The sequence below is a fragment of the Rattus norvegicus genome, chromosome 14, assembly GCF_021556685.1.
Source record: "Rattus norvegicus strain SHRSP/BbbUtx chromosome 14, alternate assembly SHRSP_T2T, whole genome shotgun sequence".
Classification (NCBI taxonomy): Eukaryota; Metazoa; Chordata; class Mammalia; order Rodentia; family Muridae; genus Rattus; species Rattus norvegicus.
Window position 1 is genome coordinate 107,399,429 of NC_141547.1, and position 20,299 is coordinate 107,419,727.

A 20,299-nucleotide genomic window follows, 5' to 3' on the forward strand; every position below is an offset into this window, starting at 1 on the left:
AAAATAATATCATGCACAGAGGAGGCTGGGCTGAGACTAGAAGAGTGAAAGACCTGGTGAGGTAACTTCCATCTAGGCCGGAGGCCAAACCCGTTCAGGGACCTCATTTGTTCTTATCCTCATTCTGCCTCTCTCTCTTCCCTTCCCTTCCCTCCCTCCCTCTCTCTCCCCCTTCTCTCTCTCTCTCTCTCTCTCTCTCTCTCTCTCTCTCTCTCTCTCTCTCTCTCTCTCTCTCTCTCTCTCTCTTCCTTTCTTTCTTTCGACAGCTGAGTCTCGTTTAATAGGGAAAAAAAGCCCAATAACAACTCTCCCCCCCCAAAAAACCCACTGCAACAGTAGCAACAGACATTTCTTCCAATTCAGACAGCTCTGAGTTTCAGCTCTTTGCCTTGGGAGGTGGTCTGTACACACCTAAACCACAGTGTGGCCTTATTCTTAAGGCTCTAGAGTCAACTGCTGCCCAGACTTCAAGTTCTCCTGCTATGTCTTCTCTTCAGATGCAAATACAACTCCCACCAAGGCTCTGAACTCAATACAGTTTGCCTTAATTGAGACCACAAAGTGTCCTCCATTCCCAGGAAGGTGGGGCATTCAAGGCCACATCCAGGTTTGGTCTGGCTGGTCTACATTGACCAAGATCACATCCCCCATTGCAATAAGCATGAAGTATTAATTAATGTGGGTGCTGAGCACCTTCAGTCACAGAAATAATGTTGGTCCTCTTAGCCAAGTTGATGAGGTCACAGCCTGAGTGGTTGGAGAACTCAAATGCACAGACCAGACCATTTGGGATCATATTAGAGACAGGGGAGGCTCCAGTGCCTGAGGCTGCCCCAGGGTAGAGCACACTTGGCTTGATGTAAATCTGGTCTATGCTGCCCAGGATTACTGCTGCCAGCTTGGAGCCAAAGGGGTTCTAGGCTTGGTACTCAGTTTTGTCATCTCCTTCTGAAATAGAGACTCTCTTCTCTTCATACACAGATTCTCCAAGGACCAGATTGTTTTTGACAAGAGCTTCCTTCCTCCTTTCTGCAAGGGATAAAAACACTCTCATGAAAATTCAGTTCCACCATCACTGCTCTTTCCTGACTGTTTTCCTCTTTTGCCTCCCCAGCTGTCACCTCAATCCTGGTTGCCCCCAGCTTGGAAGCCTCCACCTCAGCCACCTCCTCCTTCACCTCCTGAGGTTACCACCTCAACCTCCACCATCTACCACCAAAACCTCCTCTGCCACCAATCTCTATTTCTGGGTTTCTACACTTCTAGTAGTAACACCTATTTACTGAGGAAGAAATTTGGAAAGTATAGATAAGTACAAAGTAAAAGAAAAACCATCGACAGATTCTCTCTCTCTCTTTCTCCCTCTCTCTCTCTCCGAAACAGGTTAGAATTTAAAGTTTTCCAGAACTTTAAATACTCATTTATAATTATTGTCATAATAGATTCATTTTACATACCTATGATTATAATAACTATTCTACATGGTTCTGATTATAATGAATATTCAAATTTGTAAGGTGGTATGTAATGTATGTATGTATGTATTTATTTATTTATTCATTTATTTTCAAGACAGGGTTTCTCTGTATAGTCCTGGGTGTCCTGGAACTCCTAGATCTATCTGACTGTGTCTTTCTAATGCTAGGATTGAAGGTATGCAACACCACCATCCTCTGATGGCTATTTTTTTGATGGTGAGAAATTAATTTCTGTTTCCTAAATTAAACTTTTTTTAACTTTGTGATGACAGCCTTGATGTACTACAAGAGGTTACAGCAACCTGGAAAAACAAGAAAAAAATTGCCTAAACTTAATAACAATGGAAAGGGAGAAGAGAGGAATTTGAGACTAAGGAAAGAAATGAAAAGGTTTGCGCGTGGGGCCTGAGTCTAGATGATGTCTAGACTTCTGGCTTGAGACCTGGTGAAGAATCCATAAGTGAGAATGAGGTAGTGCTACCCCAAGCATCTCTTCACTTAAGTCCTACCTGTCTACATCAAAAGGGATCTAGAATCAACCCCAAAGTGAAGCCCTTCATGTGGGTCAAGAGCAAAACAGTTGTCCAGCATGCCCAAGGCCCTGGGTTCAGTCTCTAGCCCTGCCACCCCAAGCATTCACAGTAAAGGAAAACACAAAGATCACTGTAGCTGGTGAAAAACTGCACAATTTGTTCACAAATGGGAGAAATAGTGTAGGCCTGTGCCTACTTCCTATCTTCCTATAGGAAGACCCCTTGGCATGGCTCAAAAATAACATTGAGACTGATATCTGTTGCCAGTCAGACTCCAAGGCCTTTCTTTACATTGCGACTCACTGTGGGGCAGAAGCCACTGTACCTGAGTTATATAATGATTGACACACACTACATGGTTATTAAACATTTACTGACTGAATAAATAAGCTATATGCCCATCTGGTCATTTTAGAGCAGGGATAGAACTGTATTTTGCCATCTTATTTTGAAGGCAGGGATAAAGCAGAAGAGAAATGGTTTTAAATATATTTAAATATTTTTTCTTTCCAACCATTGTCAGCATATAATTAGTTTTTAAATCAATTTTAAGTTAGCATAGGAAGTAACGGTTTCATTGTAGCATTTTTGTGCTTGTGTGTAATTATACTTCTTATTCCACACCCACTGTGTCTCCTCCCTGTCCTCCGCTCCTTGCTGGTGGTCCTTACCTCCCAAATACTCCTCCGTTCCTGTCACACGTGTTCGGCTACCACCCATCCCATTCCTTGAAAGTCTGTATGTGAAGGAAGCCAAGTGGCATTTGTTCTCCTGAGTTCGACTTGTTTCATTTAACATGATGATATCTAACCCATCTGTCTACTTCCAGCTGCCACAACTTCAATTCCTTTATAGATGAAAATTCTATTGTGTACATATACCAAATCTTTTTATCTATTCATCTACTGATGGACATCTAGGCTAGCTCATTTCCTGAATACTATGAGTAGTACAGCAATGCACATGGATGTCCATGTGTGTTTCTCTGTGGAATGTTGACTCAGAGTCCTTTGTGTATATACCGGGAGTGGTATGCTTGGTCACAGAGCAGGTCATTTTGAGGTTTTTGAGGTATCTCCATGCTGCATGCATAGTGGCTGAGTGTATGCTCTCTTTCCCAGACATCCTCATCAATATATATTGCCATTTGTTTTCTTAATAATAGCCATTTTGTACAACAAATACATAGGCGAATGACAGCAGCAAACCACTGAACTGAGAGCGGGACCCTCATTGAAGGAATCAGAGAAAGGACTGGAAGAGCTTGAAGGGGCTTGAGACCCCATATGAACAACAATGCCAAACAACCAGAGCTTCCAGGGACTAAGCCACTACCCAAAGACTATACATAGACTGACCCTGGGCTCCAACCTCATAGGTAGCAATGAATAGCCTAGTAAGAGCACCAGTGGAAGGAGAAGCCCTTGGTCCTGCCAAGACTGAACCCCCAGTGAACGTGATTGTTGGGGAGAGGGCGGTAATGGGGGGAGGGTGGGGAGGGGAACACCCATATAGAAGGGAGGGGGAGGGGTTAGGGGGATGTTGGCCCGGAAACCGGGAAAGGGAATAACAATTGAAATGTAAATAAATACTCAAGTTAATAAAGATTTAAAAAATTTAAAAAAAGAAAATAATAGCCATTCTGAAAGGGGTAGGATAGACTCATAATTTTAATTTGCATTTTCCTAGTGTCTAAAAATGTTCAACATTTGTTCCAAATAATATTTCCATTTATTGCCCACTTTACTTCTTTTTTGAGAATTGTCTTTTGAGTTCATCAGTCCATTTACTGATTGGATGAGTTGTTCTTTTAGTGTTTCAGTGTAACAATATGTTTTATATATAAATTCCTGGAGGCACATTCCTGCTACCTACCCTAACGGTTTATGTTCCTGACTGAAAGACACACACACAGCCTTTATAATTTGATATGCTTTAAATGGTGCAATAGCTGGGTCACTTATTAACTTCTACTTGGTGGTAAATACACCACTTACTAACTCTACATTCTTCCTTGGTTGTGAAAAAGCCAGACTTGGGGGTCAATGTAAGGCCAGTGGGAAAGTTCCATCACAAACCTCCAAGCACAAAGACCCCTCCCTTCCAGGGAGTAGTTAGTTCCTGGAGTAACTGCAAAAACTGTCAAACAAAGCCACTTGTGACTCCCAACCGACCTCCCATTGACTCCCAACTGTACCCCCTGGAAAGTCAGGAATGGTCCTCTGATCACAAGTCAACTTGGAGGTCACTTTACCCCATCAATAATACCCCGCCAAGTTACCAATTGTTTGAATTCTGTCCTAATTGTTTGCAACGTATATAACTCCCTGTCAGAGTCTACTTGGGGCCTCCCCTTGAAGTGGGAGGACCCCAGCATGCCAGAATTAAACTCCTCTTGCTTTGCATCGATCACTGTCTCCATGAGTCTCATTGAAGAGGTCCTGGAAGAGATTCAATTCAGACCTCACAGTTTCCCTAGACCCAGCAGGTTACTTAACTGGGCCACACTCTCCCAGCTCCTTCACATGCTGGCTATGCCTCCCTGTCGTCCACTCTTTTCAGGCATGATGGCTCTCCACTCCTTTCTCCTTCTCTTTCGGTCTGAAGCTCGTGAATCCTGAATATCCCACCTCTGTCTGTCCTTCCCAACCATTAGCTGCTGCCATCTGTAATTACCAATCAGAACTGACTTGGGGCAGGGTCCCTCAGTGTCTTACTACAACAGATGTGCTGGCTCTAGCAGCATTAGACAAAACCCACTGCACTTCAGTCTGTCAGTTTTTTTTATATTCTATGTAAGACTTCCTGTCTGATGCACACTGGCAAAGATTTCTCCATTTTTCAGGTTGTCAGTTTACTCTGCTGATCCTTTGCTGTGTAGAAGCATTTTAATTTCATTTAAACTTATTCGTTGATTCTAGGGATCATTCTGTGCTTCTAGAGACCTTTTTTTTTAGAATGTTTTATCTTGAAGTATTTTCCTATGCTCTCCTCTAGAAGTCTCAGAGTTTCAGATTTTGTATTAAGGTTTTCCATCTATTTCAAAATTGTAATTGTGCAAATGTGAGCTGTAAGTCAGGGTTCATCTACAAGTGGACATCCAGCTTTCCAAGCACCATCTCTTTACAAAGGTGTCCTTGGGTGGCAGTGGCTGTGTGTGTCTACTTTTCAGTCTGCTGTTGTGTTGGTGTACATTTCTGTTTGTCTTTGTTAAGATGGCTCATGGGATTATGTGAGATGGATATTATGGTACTGCTTTTTTAAGCCATATATTTGGCTAAATATATTAGGGCATATATTTAGTTCTTTATGCTTTACATACAAAATTTACAGTTGTTTTTTTTTCTAGTTTTATAAAAACTATAATTGGAATATTGATGGAAACTACACTGAATCTATATACCACTTTAAATAATAAAAACATTTTTTATAAGTTTTTCAAAATGGATGAACACAGGAAATATTTCTATTTTCTAGTATCTTCAATTTCTTTTTCTGTCATGAAGCTTTTGTTGCAGGAGCCATGGAAATAGATCATGGGTAGCCAGCTTATATTATAAGACTGATGGTCAGAATCTGATGCCCAGAACTTCCTTAAGGGTTATGAGGACTCTGAGAAAAGGAAAGAATACATTCATCAAAGTTGTCCTCTGACCTGTCATCATGGCATCCTGTGCCTCAACACATAATTATACATACAATAGTAAAAAGAAAATATCACATAGATCTATCATTTCCTTCCTTAGGGTTGCTTCTAGTTCTATTCTTTGGAGAAGGGGGACATATAGAAGTTATAAGATAACATTTTTCTAAACTTAAATTTTTTATTACATTTCAGTTTTGTTGAATGTGTATGCATGCATGTGTCTCTGTGTGTGTGTGTGAGAGAGAGAGAGAGACAGAGAGACAGAGAGACAGAGAGACAGAGAGAGACAGAGACAGAGAGACAGAGAGAACACATAGTGACAGTTCTGGAATTTTGGATTGTGGGACCCTCTTGGGTCCCCTACAGTGTTTGACCCCTGCTGAACCCTGCAGATACATGTAGAAGCCTTTTGTTCCTAACAAAGGAACGCCTGGCCCTGAAGCGACACACCTGGGAGGAACACCTGGGCAATAATCTGTTCTTGTCTTTTGTTCTCAGTCTTTTGTTCCTGAGGGCATAAGATGGTTTTCCCACTGTGCTTCCTGGAACTGGGGGTATATATTCGGTGAATAAAACAAAAGATTTAGCATTCTTGTGACACGAATGACCTGAGTATGTGTTTTTTCTTAAACCCTGCAGGTTTATACCCGGCTCTCGGTACCACATCAGTGTGGGCACCAACGTTGGATTCTTAAAAAAACAAAACACAGAAATATAATAGAAATATGTTTTTGTTTTAATCCCAGGCATAGAGATGTGGGGCTGCTTGGGGCTATCTCTATGTAGCATCTGACTAGGATTTGCCTCATGCTCTAGGACAGGTGTGGTTTTTCAGCTGATAGCTTCTGTGATAGTGTGACATTTGGAGTCCTAGAAACTTTCCAGATGGTGTATAGTGGGTGGAGAGGTTGTCCAGGGTTACAAGATCACCTTCAGCTTTCCTGTAGTCTTACAGCATATGCCTGTTAATGATGTCAAACAAAGTTATGACAAGATAGGATGTCCTATAGAAATGATAGATCCAATGAAGTTTAAAAAAGGCTATAATTTCATATGCAATGTACTCACCTTATGTGAAACAAATCCTAAATACTGAGCTAGTCAAAATAGAATTATTCCCAAGACTGGAAGCAATTGGTAACAGTTGTATCAGAGGCTGGTCCCCAGTTGTAATGTTTAACATGATGGAGGGAAGAAGCTGTGAATACTAAACAGTGAAACAGAGTAAGAGAAATGAATATGATAAAAGACCAGTTGCTGGGTCAAGGGTGGTACTCTGATATACAAGAACAGATTCAACCTGATGGCATTACTGTAGAACAATATCACTTAGCAGCTTTAAGAGCTTGGGACAAAGTCAAGGAGCCTGAAAAAACATCTACCTCAGTTATAAAGATTATAGAAGGTTCTGGAGAATCCATCACTGATTTTTTTTTAAACAAAGATTTGTTTTAGAAGTGAACAAAACCATGCCAGAGCCTAAGGCAAGACAGGTGTTGATAGGGACTTTGAAGGCTTCTGAAAATGCAAATACCAATGTAAAAAAGTTATTAGGTCATTAAAGGTGTGAGAAGCCTCTATGGTCAAGGGAATAATGGATAGGACTGATATTTGGTTATAAATTGTATCATATTAACATAATGGGTCAAACTATAGCTAGAAGTCTCCAATATCTAAATGTCCAGTGCTTCAGTTGTGGGAAATGTGGTCATTTGCAACAAAATTGTGAACAAGACATTTCTAAGGACAATTGTGTTTCTAAATATAAATATGTTGATATTTATATAAATATAAACCAGAAAGATGGCCTAGGTTTCTAGGGTGTGCAGGCAATGTAGCAAGAGTTGTGACTGGACGAATGAGTGCAGGTCCAAACAAGATATTCAAGGTTATTTCTTACATTGAGTCCCTCTAGCAAAAAATATGAGCTGTGTCAGCCGAGGAGTGACATGCAGACCAAAAGAACCTCCACCCAGTATTTGAGATTTGATGCATGCAGTGTGGCTCTAGACTTGGCCACAGGTAAACATGTTACTCTATCCCCAAAAATCCAATATTATAAAACAACTACTAGAATGCATGGTAAACCTTTGTCTTCAGGGATAGACAAATAGTTTAAAAATGGGCAAAGGACTTAAATACATATTTCTCCAAAGAAGATACACACAAACACCTACAAAGATATCCAATATCATCAGTCAGTAAGGATGATGATATTGGATTCAAACCATGATGACATTATTTCACACTCACAGGATTAACTGTAGCTTAAGAACAAAACGTTTTATTTCATGTGTATGGGTCTTTTACCTACCTGTGTGCTTTTGTACCATGTGCATGCCTGGTGCCCTCAGAGGCCAGAAGAGTGCATTGGATCCCTTACAACTAATGTTACAGGTGGCTGTGACCCATCAAGTGGATATGGGTCTCAAATCCATCCTCTGGAAGAGCAGCTGGTGCTCTAAGGGCTAATCCATCTCTCACTAGCTTTTTAATGGAAAAGTAAGAGTTGATGAGGGAACTTGGAATCCTCATAAATTTGTGGTAGAAACGTAGAATGGTGGAGATACTGTAGAAGACAGGTTTTTTGGGGGGGGGTGTCTTTGAAAACTTAGAATTCTATGAAAACATAGAATTACTTAACAATTCTATTTGTAGATTTTAAAGAATGAAAAAAGGTATTCATGGGCTGAACAGATTCAGTAGTTTGGAACATGTAGTGCTGTTACTAAGGAAGGAGATAAGGAGATTTAGGGAGTGATGATCTCAGAAGATGCCACCCAGCTATGTTTTATTATGCTTACAAAGGCAGACAAATTCCTGAGTTCAAGTCTGCCTGGGACAGAACAAAGTTAGTCCAGATGTGATAGAAATGGTAATTTCGGGGCAGGGTCCCACTGAGCTAGCTTATCATCTGTGCTTAACAGAGGCAGGCAAATCTTGTGAATACTCTTGCAATGTTAAAAAGAAATGTGCTACGGGCTAGGGATTTAGCTCAGTGGTAGAGCGCTTGCCTAGCAAGCACAAGGCCCTGGGTTCGGTCCCCAGCTCTGGAAAAAAAAAAAAAGAAATGTGCTTGCTGTCTCCTAAGAAGCAAAGGGTTGGGGGTCATGGGGTGCTGCTTCATGGGACTATCAAAAGAGAACCTGGAGTAAAATAAAGCCTGGGTTTATGATCTGCAAAAGAGGAACTATCCAGAGAAATTTTTAGAATAGTACAAGAGAACTGCTTGGAGAACCATCTAAGTAGAACAATAGAGAGCTGTCTGGAAATCTCTAGAGAAAGCAAAATCTAGCTATAGCTTGGCCCCATGATTTGACTTTGGGTTATTTGTCTCACTGCTCTCAAACAGCCATTCTCTCAGAACCCCTTCCAAGCTGAAGCTGATCCTTGACAAGAAGTATTCCTGGTGAAATGGAAGATCTCTGTGAACTACAGAAAAGTGAGGGCAGTGGACAAGATGGCTGCTGCTGGCCGATTGGTAGGAAATATGAAATGCATCTTTGGCCTGTCAGCACCTTGACAGCATTGTCCTGAGCATTGATGAGATACTTTGTTGTCTGGAATTAGATTTTTATGAATATTGTAGTTATTTTGCATTGTTGATAACACTGATTTCTTTAAACTTTAATTTTTTTACACTTATATTTATTTATTGTGTATGTGAAGGACCCTCGTTCTTACTAAAATATAAGAGCTATTAAGAAGCTTGGCCTGGTAGAAAGAAGGTAAGTTGGGGTTGGGGATTTAGCTCAGTGGTAGAGCGCTTGCCTAAGAAGCGCAAGGCCCTGGGTTCAGTCCCCGGCTCCGAAAAAAAGAACCAAAAAAAAAAAAAAAAAAAAAGAAGATAGGTTATAGGTTCCTGTGAAGGACCCTAGGGGCTTTTGCTAGCCTTAAACTCACCACCTTAGGTCAAGATTAGGCCAAGGATCAGCTTTCTGCCTCAGGTCAAGGCTAGGCCAAGTTCCATTCTCTACCCACAGTTTTCAGGAGGAGCAGTGACATTCTTGAAAAACTGCAGAATGTACTGACTGATAGTCACCTGACCCTCTGGTCTCAGATAGAGTACAAATGCATGTCATGTGCTTGCTAACCAGTAGATTCAAAGGTCAATATGCTTAGCCAATAAGTTTAAACTGTAACCTAAGTTTAAACTTAGGTCAATAAGTTTAATATATAACTTGTTGATATAACTTGTACCCCTAAAAAGTATAAAAAGTGCTTGTTATAGCCATTCATGGTCGCCTTCTATTCACTCTCCTTGTGGGACTGATTGAAGGTCGACCCCAACATGCTGGAAAATAAACCTCTTACATTTGCATCGAACTCTGTTCTCATGTCTCACTTGGGGGGGGGTGTCTTCCAGTAGTTAAGACTCACTTCAAGACTTATATTTATTTGCATATCAAGCCATGCTTGTCAAGGTCAAAGGACAACTTTCAAAAAGTTGCAGAGCTAGCAAGAGTTAGTAGCCCCAGAGTTAGATTCATTTAGCACTCGGAAGGTTTTCTTGATGAGATCAGTCAAGGGGTTAGGTAGATATAGGATAGGAATCTCTAAAGTGTAGGGGGTTATTGTATGAGCTAACTGAGTCATCAGAAGGGAGGGGCTCTGGTGTTTTTGGTGGCATTATGGGCATTTCTTTGTTAGGTCCTACTGAAGCAGTAGGAACTTCTATCCTGAGTTGGATAGTGAAAAGGAGCCCATCATCATACCCATGTTTATAGAGTCTAAGCCCCCAGGTTTTTCCCTTGAGCCAGCTAGTATTAACCTGCTTCCCTGGTTCAGTGAAGTCTAAGAGTAGGGGGTTGCATGCCCCAGATTCACAGGGAGAGGTTGTTAGATCTGGTTTGCAGTTAGTGGCCTCAGGTTCCTCCTTACTGTAATCAAGTCCCAGGAGAAGAATGCACCCCAGTAAGTATCTCCAGTGGTTTCACATTCCCAACTGCCGCAGTAGAAAGAGTCAGCCCCAACCCATCCACCCACACACACACACCTGTGCTGTTCTCCCCTGGTAGGCTTGTCCTGGGGGCAGACATAGACCTAGGTAGTATGAAGGCAGCATGGGTGTTGGATTGGCTGCAGCCAAGCCTCTGATCTCCCAGACCCTGGATTGCCCTTGGTGTATCTAAGAGCAAGGAAGGCCGACTAACCTAGTCCTGTTGATCATGGGTATATCCCAAGAGACTAGTCCCACAGACAGTTGACATAGGTCAAAGACAAGTGTTGGCCACCATGTGTAGGTGGTTGAGGTGATTCTCAGTCACTGTGGCTGCCTCATCTCCCTTGAGGGTCAAAGCTATGCTCCAGGTCAGCTTGGCTGGCTGGTGGGGGCTTGTCCCTCTGACCAGCCTCTCTAATGGGAGCAAAATCAGAATCAGGATGATTTTTGGCAAGAGAAGGAGTTCCATTTTTTATAGGCCCTCAAGTAAGCTTGATCTTTAGAGGGTTCTTTGTGTGGGAAATTCTCCAATCTCTGTTCCAAGAGGGATGGTCAAAGGGGGGCAGGCAGGTAACTGGCTTTACATGAGAAGTATGTATCCAGGCTGCAAATCCATCCAACTTTATGGCTGTTAGCATGGTTAGGACTATGTAGGGGCCCTTCCAACAAGTTTCTTTAGTCTGTGACCGGTGTCAGTGGATGTATATAGTGTCTCTGGTTTGAAACTGATGGGGGTACTTCAGTGGTCCTTGGAGCATAAAGAACAGACAAATTGGACTAGATCTCCCTCTAAACTGTCTGAAGGGCTATCAGCCTCTTTATAAGTTCATGATCACCTTGGTTGGTAATCTCAAGGTCAGGTCCAGAAGCTACCAACAGAGTGGGGCCCCCATAGAGAATCTCAAAGGGCATCAAATACAGCTGATAAGGGGTGTTCTGGGCTCTGAACAGGGCCAAGGGTAGGAGCACCACCCAGTCACAGCCAGTCTCTAAGGTCAATTTTGTCAAGGTCTCGTTTAGTATTCTTTTTATCCTTTCTACTTATCCTGAACTCTGGGGAAGATATGCACAGTGGAGTTTCCAATTAGTCCCGAATACCTTAGCAAGTCCCTGACTTACCCGAGACACAAAGGCAGGCCCATTATCTGATCTAATTACCTTAGTTCTCCAAACCTGGAAAAAATCTCTTCTAGTATCTTCTTTGCCACCACCATGGTGATCTCCTGTTGGGTGGGGAAGGCCTCCACCCATCCTGGGTAGTGGGTCATACAGTTGTTAGTGAGCCACCAGTCAAGGGGCTGGTGCACCACATTCTTGAGGGCATGGAGGACTGTCATGGTCAAGTCCTGTCCCATGGTCAGCTTATCTGTGTCCTTGACCAGAACTGCCACCGCCACTATTATCCTCAGGCAGGCAGGCCATCCAGCCCCTACTGGGTCTGGTTTCTTTAACAGGTAAGCAATGTGTTGTTTCCATTTGCTCAACGGTTAGGTCAGCACTCCCTTAGCCATTCCTCAGTTCTCAGCCACAAAGATATGAAAAGGAGTACTAATGTCAGGCAGCATGAGGACAGGTGCCAAATGAGCCCTTTTAATGGCATCAAATGCCTGTTGTTCCTCCTCACCCCAGTAAAATGGTTGTCCAGTCTTAGTAAAGGGGAGAGGGAGCCACTAGTTTGGCAAACCTGGGAATCCATAACTTACAAAAACCAGCAGTTCCCAAAAAATTCTTGCATTTGTTCAGGGCCTTTGGGGCAAGGATATGAAGGATGGTTTCCTTCCTAGCCTCTGATAACCAGCACCTCCCATCTTCTAACAGGTACCCCAGGGAGCTCAACCTTGTACTGACAGATTTGTGCTTTTCTCATGTTACCTAAGGGTGAGTGGGGTCATGCCTGCCTGTGTAGAGAAGAAGGTATTTTTTTTTAAAGATTTATTTATTTATTATATATACTGTAGCTGTCTTCAGAAACACCAGAAGAGGGCATGGGATCTCTTTACAGATGGTTGTGAGCCACCATGTGGTTGCTGGGAATTGAACTCATGACCTCTGGAAGAGCAGTCGGGTGCTCTTAATCACTGAGCCATCTCTCCAGCCCAGAAGGTATTTTTTTAAAGCATAGAAGACAAACACATGTATGTGAAGCTAATGGCTGGCTGTCATGAGATATTCCATGCCATTCAGGAATTTCCCCATCTCTTACTCTAGATCAGGTTCCCACTCGAGGTTCTGCTAGAGCATGATTTTCAGCCAACTGCAGGCACCTGGGAGCTTTAGAATACATTAGTGTCTGGGCCCTACCCCAGAGGTTATTTTATTGGTCTGGAGTATGGTCTGGGCACCAGGAGATTTAAAAAGCTTACTCTAATATATAGCCAAGACTCTAAATAGGAATCCAATTTTTTTTTCTATTTTTCCATTTGTAATGCATTCCTGAGTAGTTCTTAGGGGGAAAGTCCCTGAGAGCATCTGCTGTGAGCCTTGGCTGTCTACTTTCATGACTATTTACAAATAAGTAATGCATCTAAAGATGAAGTCAAACTAAGGACAGAAATAAGCCCCAGAGTTAGTCTAAAATCTGTTGGATTATTGCCAATCTTTTGTGGAAAGGGACCAGAAGGTGAGACATAACTAGGTGTGAAGAATGAAAGCCCAGTCAACTAAGAAGTCTTTCAAATTTCCTGGGGCTTCTGTCCAAAGCAGTATTCTGGAGGCTGGCTGTGCATTAGAAGCACCCAAAGCAGTATACTTATTCGTGCTTCACGTCCAGCATTCTCATGTAATTTGCCTAAGCCAAGCATTCTTTTTTCATTTGTTTATTTATTTATCTATTTATTTATTCTACTTACATCCTGATTGCAGCCCTTCCCACCCCCTTCTCCTATTTCCCCCTCCCCTTCACCCCTGAGGAGTGAGAGGCCCTCTCTAGGTACCAAACCACCCTGGGACATCAAAGTCCCATCAGAACTAAGCACGTTCTCTCTCACTGAGGAGAGACAAGGCAGCTTAGCTAGGGGAAATGATCCAAAGGTAGACAACAGAGTTCAAGTCAGAGACAGTCCCTGCTCCAATTGTTGGGGGATCCACATAAAAACAAGCTACACATCTACTACATATATGTAGGAGGCCTAGGTCTAGCCCATGCATATGCATACATGCTCTTTGGTTGGTTGTTCAGTCTCTGTGATCACCCATGGGCCCAAGTTACTTGGCTCTGTAGGTCTTCTTGACACCTCCCACTCCCTCAATCCTACACTCCACCCCAACTGAAAATCTTCTGAAAGACTCTGTGAACTCTGCTAATGTTTGGCTGTAAACCAAGCATTATTAAACTTTAATGAAGATCTAAACCACCAAGAGGGCTGTTAAAAATACAATTGCTAGCCACACCCTCAAAATATCTACTTCAGTAGGTCTGAGGTGAGTTCAAAATCTTGCATTTTTAGCAAATTGTTGAGTAATGCTGTTGGTATATGGAATATATTTGAGAGTTCTGTGCTTAGAGCAAGATCTAAACATTAGTGTGTTGGGGAAAAATAAGTATAGATGTGGTGGTTTGAATAGGAATGGCCCCCATAGACTCATGTATTTGAATGCTTGGCCCATAGTGGGTGGCACTATTAGGAGATGTGGGCTTGTTGGAGTAGGTATGGACTTGTTGGAGGAAGTGTGTCACTGAGAGTGAGCTTTGAGGTCTCCAAAGCTCAAGCTAGGCCCAATGGCTCACAGTCCTTCCTATTGCCTGAGGATCAAGATGTAGATCTCTCAGCTCCTTCTCCAGTACCATGTTTACCTGCATGCCACAGTTCCTTGCCGTGATGCTAATGGACTAAACCTCTGAACCGTAAGCCGGCCCCAATTAAATATTTTTCTTTATAAGAGTTGCTATGGTCGGGGTTGGGGATTTAGCTCAGTGGTAGAGCGCTTGCCTAGGAATCGCAAGGCCCTGGGTTCGGTCCCCAGCTCTGAAAAAAAAAAAAAAAGAGTTGCCATGGCCATGGTGTCTCTTCACAGAAATAAAACCCAAACTAACATGCCAGGTAATTTCAACATACATCAGGGCATAAAATTACTGCCCTAGAACTTTCTAATTAAAGGGAAGCATGGAAATTATAGAAGACCTGGTCCTTTTGAGTTAGGACAGTTCAGGGAATGAGCAATTTTCAGACAGTGTCCTGAACACAGTCAGTGATAGTCAAGCTCTATAATGAGGGAAAGAATGGTTAGCTTTAACTCCTGAAGTTTGTGAGTAGAAGAGACACAGCTGCACAAAGTTTTCCACTCTCACAGATCATTGAAGCAGGTCTTCTAACACAGGTACACACATGGAAATAACAATGTTTGTGTGGTATACTGAGACATGAGGAAAAGGCGGCTGATGGCTGGTAACTAGCAGAGGTGAGCAGCTAATTCTTCTGAGGACAAAGGGCAGTCCATACCACAATATCAAGAATTAATCAAGCATGCTTCTTTAAGGAACAAAGTTCTTGTCTGCTTCATGCATATGGAGCCTTCTGTGACACAAGATTTTCAAGGACAATATTCCTAAGAAGCCAAGAATATATTGTAGGTGGTTTGCTTTAGCATTTTAAATTGTGGATCCATCCCAAATAAATTCTCTCTGTAATATAGTTGTGTACTGAGTACTTCACCAGTCTCAGCAGCAGTGGCAGAAGGACACATGCTGGGACAATTTGGGAGGAACTCTTGGTCTTCAAGTCGCTGGCATCTCAGTGGCACTTTATGCTTCATCAACACTCATGTGACTTGAAGGCTGCCACCCTGCCCACGCCCATGCCAGCCTTGCGTTTGGCCATTTTCTTAAATGCTTGTAAGCCATAGCACCCTCTTTCCTGTCCTGGAAGGCCATTTTTCTTTAGCCCTATACCGTGTCAATGGGACACAGGCCTGTGCATTACAGAATCCTTCTCCCCATCCTCTTGAGGACAACTCTTTAACTCCCCATCGGGTCTTTGTGTTCTGCTCTGCAGGCTAATCCAAGAAATCTAGAAACACACCGTGTTAGATAAAGAGAACCAAAATGTGGTTTTTTTTCCTGATGGAAGTAAAATTACCTTCCTACTCTTTTCAACCACCAAAGTGAGCGGCTGAGAGTTGTGCTTGTGGCAGAAGTTCAAGAAAGTGACAGTGCAAAGTAGTGGGACCATGGCTAATGTGAATGAGACAGTGTGTAGGTTTAAAATTTTTTTCTCAACCCTAATTTTAAGAACAGTTCTTAAATGTGTTGACCTCCCTTCTAGCCCATCACCACTAGAGGTGGAAAAGAAAGATTATTAGGATACGGGGAAGTGGACCTGTTTTAGAAACAGTTTCTTGGGGCGATTCCAATGTGCCTTGTCAGGAATCAGCAGCAGCAGCTCATCCATTCAAAAGCACTTCACAAATATACCAGAAGTCCAGTTCAGTAGTGTCGAGATAGTAAACATGAATCAGCAGTGGTGGCATGACCTAGCAGAGACAGCCAGGCCTCAGCCGAATCAGCACGGGTCAGCAGGAGGAATCAGGACCACCGGGGACTCCAGGAGAACTTCTTAGCTGTTCTTCTTTCAATAAAGCGGAGATCAGTGACGATGGGAGACCAAGAAGCTTTGCAAAGCTAGCTGTGCAAGCAAACCCTTGTCACTGTCCAAACTCCACTGTATAAATGGAGTCCTATTTATACTCCATTCAAATATCAACGTTCTCCCACAGGTCTTGTCTCACCACGTGAGTCTATTTCAGCTGACATCACTCTGCCAATCAGCCCAAGTCCTCAGAATCAGCAAGAAGCAGCCAGAACACCACCAGAAGCTCTCTCTGTGGAGTCACGACAAATGGAGCTCGGCTACAAAAATGTAAGTTGAACCAACCATGCATAGCAATCTTGTAAAAGTTAGGTCTGGTTCTTCCTCCCAGCCCCATGATCCCAGAAAGACAACTTGGACTCAAAATACATTTACAAATACCTTGTCCATATAGTTAGGCTCTTCTCTGACTAGATCATAACTTATTGTGACCCATTTGTTCTAATCTACCTTCTATCATGTGGCCGGTTACCTGTGATCAGGTACCAGGAGTCAGTCTTGCCACATCTTATCAGACAAATCTCCCTCACCTCACTCTATCCCCAACTCTTTCTGCCTCCCAGATGTCCCACCTTCTATTCTATTGTTTCTTAAAGGCCATAGGTTTTTTTTTAATTGACAGATGACACATCCATACAATATACAAGATATTGTCTCTATATGATGTGATAATCGCTAACAAAAAGTACACAGTGTAAAACACAAAAGCCAACCATAGTTTATTTCACATTCCAAAACAGCTGAGAGAAAAAAATTGATAAAAGAAAAACAAACAAGGTGGTGGATACACTAATTGTCTTGATTCTATCATTGTATATCACGTAATATGTGTCGGATATCAACCACTTACATATCCTTGAAAAATAGAATAAAAGTTACAACATTATCACTATGATTTATTACAATGAAAGCTAGTATCAGGCCTAAATTTTCCATACATCTATACATGTATTAGTGAAGGGCCAGATGAGAGCAGCCAGGCAACAGCTGCCATAGACCTGATAAACACGACCTGCTCCTGATGCTCTATTGAACACCTTGCAGGGAAGATTCGCTTGGAGCTGATGCAGCCTTATACTGACAGGGGACAATTTGGTCTTCCAATCTGTTCAAGAGAAGTGATTCTGTATGGAGAAGGCCAATCAAAGTCAACATGTAAGACATGGGTGCTGCTGGAGAGTTGATTGACTACTAGGCTGCCATGGTCTCAGGCTCTGTTTATGCAGAGTGTAAGCACTTGCACTATGGGACTCAAGTAAGCACCATTTTACTGTGAAAATGTGCGGTGGAAGGTAGTGCCCTCTAACACTATACTAACTGCCTTGGAGGATATCCTCCTGTAAGGGCCCTTCAGCTGCTAACTATTCATCCTATCTTGAATGTGAAGTGATGAGCAGTATCAAAAATGTTAAATATTTGTTACTGTGGATTCATTTACTACATACACACAGACTACATACATAAACACAGACATACATACCCACATGGATACACAGGCCACAGACACATGTACACACAGAGCCCCCCCACTCCCCACTCACAGATTCTTAGCACATTTTCAATCAAATCCCAGGTAAATATGTAGGTAAAGATACTTTAGCATATGCTTTTTGTTGTTGCCAGTGCATTTTTATCTCCTGAATGTAGAAGTGAGACTGACTTTAGAAACGGACAAAGTGTCTTTCTATTAGTTAAGGGGCAGAACGTCTCACTCAGTCATTTATGCCAAGAACAGAATTTAGCATTCCATAATCTTGGGGATAAAAGGGAAAGACTTGGGCCACATGTACACTGAACACAGGGATTCAGAGAATTTTAAATCTCTCACCCTTTCTCCTCCCACCTTCCTTCTCTGTGTCTGTCTATCTTCCTCACAAGTCGGTTTCTTTCCATGCATTGGTATGATTCTCTTCTGTGATACACCTTTTTACAAGGTGTGCAAGCTCCTTTAGCTTTGTGTCCTTTTGGCCCCATCAGGTTCCAGACCCTAGGAAACTCCTTCAAGAACCTGCTTTAGGAGGGTGTGAATGATCTCAGTCTGTGGCACTCACTGAGCAAGTTTTCCAGCAAAAAATTCTGGTACTCCATCCAATTTTGGGTCACTTAATTTGTGTTTTGTCCATGATAGAGAACTACTATAAGAAGCAGGGTAGGAACGCTTGCTTCTGCAGCACATACACTCATAGGATACAGAGATTCGTGGGAGCCATGCATGGATGGCATGTGTCTTTATGAGTATTCCCCAGTTTGGTTTGTTTTGTTTGACCCAGGCTGGTCTGAAATATCAAACATAGCCCAAGGCAGCCTCTCACTTGGGATCCTCTGTCTTCAGCCTCTCTTGGCCTGGTTTTACAGACATTCATCTCTACATCTAGGCATGTTACCTACTGTTTGTGTCTTAGGTGTATATTTTTTTCTTTTTAAAACTATGAGGCTGTGGGTTGGTTCATTAGTTTCACAATGCATATGTCACACCATTAATGTCTATAACTTAAGTATGTGTAATTTTAATCTGTCTCTTATACACCCCTAAATGAAATGGTAGGACTGGCTCAGAAGATGACTGCTTGCAACACATGCATAAGCCTGGATCCGCAGTGTGATGGCTGAAGGAACTCCATTTTATAGTAGTCATCCATCTCGGTACCCACTCGTCATTTGTCTCTGAGTCTAATCCCTGGAAGAGGAGTTCCCAGCTACCCTGACTCAGTGACCATTCAAAAATGAACAGCTATGTCTGTAACTGCTTTTTTGCTTCTGTAACTTGCTTATGCAGATACCCAAAGATTGTTTTGAGTCGCCTTAACCACTTAACTTGGCAGAACAGCCAAGCCCGTTTTTTGCTTGTTTGCATAGAATTGAGGTCTTTTCGTTTTTTTGTTTTTTCCTTTTAAAAACTATTCTCTCATCCCCTTCACAAAGCAACCTCAAGTTTGACTCAGAGACTATTCATCTTGGTAGCAGCTAATTAGTAAATCTTTTAGTTATAATTGGATTGAGTCTATGGTCTTTTCCTAGGGATCACAATCCCCATAACACCAGCAGCACCCATGCAAAAGCCAAGAGATGTTATATTAAACCTATAGTGTCAGTGCAGAGTGGCTAGACCCTGCTGACTAGCAAGTCTAGACAAACATAGGCAGACTCCAGATTCATCCAGGTTCAGGGAGAGACCTTGTCTTAAAAATAAGATTGATCCAATAAAGGAGGACAGCCCCCCTGAATGTACACACACACACACATACACACACACACACACACACACAGAGAGAGAGAGAGAGAGAGAGAGAGAGAGAGAGAGAGAGAGAGAGAATAAAGAATCAATAGTACCACCACCTTCCCCCAAGCTACAGGTACCACAGCCTCTGCAGCTCCTCGTGTTCTCCTTGCAATGTCTGTCCATACTTGGGGTCGCCAGCTTATGTGCATTAAGCTGAATGTTATGAAAGATGAGAAATATTAAAACTTTCTACATATCTCAAGTGAAAATTTAAAATTTATTTACTTAGTTATTTAGTTAGTTAATCTCTGTGGTTTCAGAATGAAAGCCAGAGCCTTGTTCATGTACTGATGTGCTTTACCACCCAGCCTCTCACCCAGCCCTGACACCTTGACTTTGGCCTTCTGCCCTGCTTTCTGGGTCTTGAGTTTCTGTATCCTTTAAATGTTGGTCTGTCTCGTGTTTTGCAGTAGAGAGAACCATGGAGAGCAGGTGGCATACGGGCTTTCTGGATTTCTTTTTAAGTGGTTGGTTATTATTTAATTTGTTTTTCAAGGCAGGGCTTCTCTGTATAGCTCTGGCTGTCCTGCAACTTATTCTATAGATCAGGTTGGCTCTGCCTCCCAAGTGCTGGGATTAAAGGCATGTACCACCACCACTAGGCCCCTTAAGTAGTTATGATGAGCAGCTATGAGTTGACCTGAAAAGAGGTTTAAGTGAATTTCACTAATAAAATTAATTTCCTAAGTCAGTGCAATCATTTTAATTTGAGATATAAAAACAGCTTTTTTACATACTTTGTCTCCATGTACAGGAAAGGAACTCAAGAGTTTTCCAGGCGAACAATGTCCCTAATGAATTTATCTCTAGCTGTGGACAATAAATGATTCAACAA

At 42.3% G+C, this 20,299-nt stretch overlaps 1 pseudogene; it reads right to left on the reverse strand.

The window, feature by feature from the left end:
* Window positions 1–435: 435 nt before the first annotated feature.
* Fbl-ps2 (fibrillarin, pseudogene 2) lies at window positions 436–11,954 on the reverse strand (annotated as a pseudogene).
* Between the last annotated feature and the right edge of the window lie 8,345 nt (window positions 11,955–20,299).